The sequence below is a fragment of the Asparagus officinalis genome, chromosome 6 (genome assembly GCF_001876935.1).
Source record: "Asparagus officinalis chromosome 6, Aspof.V1, whole genome shotgun sequence".
In the NCBI taxonomy this organism is placed as follows: Eukaryota; Viridiplantae; Streptophyta; class Magnoliopsida; order Asparagales; family Asparagaceae; genus Asparagus; species Asparagus officinalis.
Window position 1 is genome coordinate 13,133,725 of NC_033799.1, and position 4,516 is coordinate 13,138,240.

At 35.1% G+C, this 4,516-nt stretch overlaps 1 long non-coding RNA gene across 1 annotated transcript; it reads left to right on the forward strand.

Moving 5' to 3' along the window:
* LOC109845034 lies at positions 526–3,372 on the forward strand. The gene is made up of 6 exons (XR_002248205.1): positions 526–804; positions 942–1,042; positions 1,539–1,614; positions 1,723–1,808; positions 1,909–2,015; positions 2,112–3,372. It is a non-coding gene; the product is annotated as an uncharacterized LOC109845034 (long non-coding RNA).

Below are 4,516 nucleotides of genomic sequence, written 5' to 3' on the forward strand. Positions count from 1 at the left end.
AGCCCCGATGGTTGGATTATCTGTAGAACGAACGAGACACGAAAGGCGTTATTCTTTTTGTAAACATCGCGGGGCTCTCGATTAGCCTGTGCCTTCGTTATTCCGAAATTCTGTCAGCTCACGTAGTTCGTTGATTCACTTCAAGCATTCACCGACGTCAATCGAACTCCTGTGAACCAGATAGTGACGTTCATTGTCGTTCCTTAACACTGAGCTGTTCGTGGAGACCTATAGGCAATTTTCGATGCCTACAAAGATATATACGTGCCTTTGCTCACAATCATAGTGTGTGTCTGCTTCATTGTTTTACTTTAGACATTGTAATTGATATTAACTACTTTTTTCTCATATTATAAAAATTATTACTTACAAATGGTGTAAGCTTTACCTCTGGTACTTAAAAGTAAATTTAAGCATGTAACCAAGAGGAAAGTACACTTTGTTTGAGAAGCTAATTAAACTATTGGATGATCACATTAAAAAGTGATTACATCTATATATGAATGCTCAGAGATGTAAATATGATAAATTAAATCATACCTGCTATACACTTTCCAAAATGATTATTCTTTTGAAGATCCTCCATCAATGAATCTAGTTTGATCTTGAACACTCTTGCGACGATATCTGGTCTTTCATTAGGTCTCTGTCCGCCATTATTTCTGAGAAATTCAAGAATTTCATTCCACTTTGGATTTGATGTTACCGTGATGAAAAGATCAGGGTTTCCCATAACACGGCAAAGAGCTATTGCATCTTGGTAATTTTGGGTCATATAACGTGGTCCGCCAGTGAAAGAGGAAGGTAGAACAATTCTCTTACCTACTTGTGCACCTTCAGTATCTCCTCTATGTAGTGCATCCTTGATACCACAGTATAACTCCGTACGGATCTTTGACTGATTAACTTTAACCCAATGAAGTCTTTCCTCCTCAATGCAGGTCATAAGATCCACAATGTAAGTTTGTAATAGTTTCCCCGATAAGGGTAATGTATGTGCCTCAGTCTGACGCTGCTGCAAACGAAATGAAGCGTACTCTATGTATGTAACTTCTTTCCTTTTTTTCTAAGCATTGTTGGTGTTTTGATTAAGTTCCACGCCAAGTCTAAAACCATCCTCTCCTTATGGAAAAAGTAGGGGATATTGCATTGCCATAAACTTGGGTGGAGATCACTTATCCTTGTTAATCCTAATTTACGATCATCAACGACAATGTCTCGAATACCAATCGTATCTTCAATGTTTCTGACAATTAGGCCAGCAATCTCCCCTGCGGTTGGCATGTTTTGATGTCGGCCATCACCGCTTCGGGCTGCCTTTATGATCAATTTGATAGGAATTAAACTATCTTGCTTTACTCTATCCCTCACCATTCGAAAGCATTTAACCAATTCATTACATGAATCTAACATAGTTAGAAGTCCTTCAACTATATCCCAATCCAATTTCATGTAATCATTTAACGCGTTCATACGATTTTCTAATTCATTATCTGTATCATAAATGTAGAGCTGACAGAATTTTGGGATATTTCCAGGGACTGGTCTCAAAGAACCAATTCTGTGATGGTTTTGTCCATTTAGACGGAAACAATAAGGCCCACCTCCATTATTGTATGTATTGTCAATTGTCCCGCCTGAGGAAGTAAATGCAAAGATTGAGTTATAACTTCTGATATTTTCTTTAAATTTATTGCTTCTGCTATCCTGACCGGTTAACAGATTCCAGAGAAAGGTGGGAGGATGCGTGAGGAGAGGAAATTTGACAGAGCCTTTTCGACAGCATAATGAGAAAGCTGGATTTTCAGGTCTCTTTGATTTCTCAGCTCTTTCTTCATACCAAAGCATCGCATCACAATGTTCGCAAATAAAAGTTGGTGATCCCACATTGTGTATATCATTGTACAGACCTAGAAGTACACAACAAATAGCAATGTTATACAACAAATGACAATATCAATGTCAACAGCATATGAGGCAAGGAAACAGGTACAATTATTTGACATGAAAATAATGTAAGGAAGTTATACCTTTCTCATTTATTTGTTTGCCTTTTCTCCTTCCTTTGTTGCTAAGAATAACCGAATTAGATTGGTTATTGTTTGTAACAGGTTGTACATTATCTTCCATTTGCACGTGAGAATCGTCGAATGATGAATCATATGATATTTGTTCCATCCTTGTACGCTTGATAATAACCGGGGATGTATCCTCAAAGGAAGTAGTGCTACATGTACCATTAACTCTATGAACAACTTTCCTCTTAACTCGTCTCTCTTTGTTATTATAGGATCGAAGAGCTGAAAACAGATGATGGGTAGTTAGTGTTAAGGAATAGAAGTTTGTCAAAGTCGTAGTGCCTCAACAAAGTGGGAGTACTTTCTCACTTTGATTGGTGAAGTCAATGATCTGTGATTCCAACGAATTCAACTCTGTAGGTAATAATTTTAATAATTTAAGGTTATTACAGTAGATTTCTATTAACTATTAAATTGGGCATATGTTTATATAAAGACTGTTACCTGTTATTCTGTCAATGAGCTTCGGAGATGAATGTGATGTGAAAGAACTAACATCCATTGAGCTGCTACTTATATTCTCCATATATGCTCTGAAAGAGATTTCTCCGAAAGTACGAATTGAAATATTCTCCGAAAGAGATTTTCTGGTAAATGGTAGCATACATTCCATATATGCTCAGAAAGATGTGTGGTAAGTTACCTTGTTCACTTGCATATATATACTTATATTCTCCATTTATGCTCCAAAAGATGTGCAGTATACATTCCACATATGCTCAAAAAGTTGTGTTAAATTGGTGGATAGATACCACAAATAGAAATAATAAGATATAGAAAACTGAAAATATTTTCAGTTTATAACTAACTTACTTTGAATCATGATACTCTATAAATTGTGTACATGTTATATCAGAGTCAAATTAATATTCAATAAGTTAATATGCTAGAAATATATATACATGAATTAAGGAACAAAGATCTCCAATAATGTAAAGACAAATATACTGAAAGGAGCATAGTATACTTACAGTATGACTTCAGAGTTGATTCCATAAGCGTTTTCCACTTCTATAATTGAAACCAAAAAATGCATAATTTAGGTCCAGTACTTGAAATAAAATTTAAGCATGCAACTAAGAGGAAAATATACATTGCTTGAGAAGCTAGTTAAACTAATGTATGATCTTTATTTGGGTAAATGGTAAGAAATATGAAATAAATATGATGAATTAATGTTGTGATGAAGTGGGTCATCATAAATGCTTTAAAAAGTGAGTTTGATATGAAAAATGTGATGTATATAGGCAGAAATGAGTCATAAATCATAAATGTGGGAAATACTGACTTAATCTATATATATATATATATATATATTTCCTTGTTTCTCTTTTATGGCATGACAACTTATTATAAATTATAATTTCAGTTTTGGCTCTTTTTTTTCAGATTGCCGCTTTTTTCACAGCTTGTTTGAAGAGAGTGAATATGTGGGACCCACACATTTCCTTGTTTCCTTGCTATTCAAAATTTTGGTGGTTTTTTCAAAATTTTTGTAAGCTGGAGAATTTTCCCAGATTGCCGCTCAAGTTTGATGCACACACAAAGGAATATGTGGGACCCTCAAAAACCTGTAGCAACTCCAGGTTTTGAAGAGGTATTTATCAACTTTGATTAAATTTTTTTCACATATTGCCGCTCTCTCCTCTTTTATTTTTTGGTTTATCCATGTTAATGTATATGAGGTGTAAGCAGGGAAATTTTGTAAGCAGAATATGTGGGGCCCACAAAATGACGTGCCAACTCCTGGTTTTATAGAGCTATTTAGCAAGTTTGATATATTTTTTAATTAAGATTGCCGCTCTATTTCTTTTTTTTTTGGGTTTGCCCATGTATATATATGTATATATAAGCTGTAAGCTGGAGAATTTTGAAAAAAATATATGGGTGAACATGAGCTTGGTTTGATTAATTTTGTAAGCTGAAGAATATTGAGAGATTGCTGCTCAAGTTTGATTAATTTTGCAAGTTGTAAAATTTGCGTGATGTTGCGTGAACATGAGCTTGGTGTCATTAATTCATGGGCTTGCTTTCATTAATTTTGTAAGTTGGAGAATTTTGTCAATTGGGATATGCTGTTAGCTACAGTGTAATAGTTGGGGATAGGCAGTTGGCCACAGTTTTACTACAACAGTAAATTTACTGTATTTATTTACTGTAGCATGAATAGTGGTTCTTTGATCATCCCTTTTGTATAGAAGAATAGATTATTTATTTAAACCTCTCCCTACTGTTTTCTTCTCCCTCGATCTCAGTTCCTCCATCGGCGATCTGTAAGAGCATCTCCAAGGATTCCCTACAATGTCCTCTTAAATCTTAATCTAGGAGGAAATTTAAGGGAGGGGAAGGTTCTCCTCCAATGGTGGATTGAGATCCTCTACTAATGAGGATCCTCCTAAGATCTCCTAATGAGGAGATCTTGGCCTTTGATTTATCAA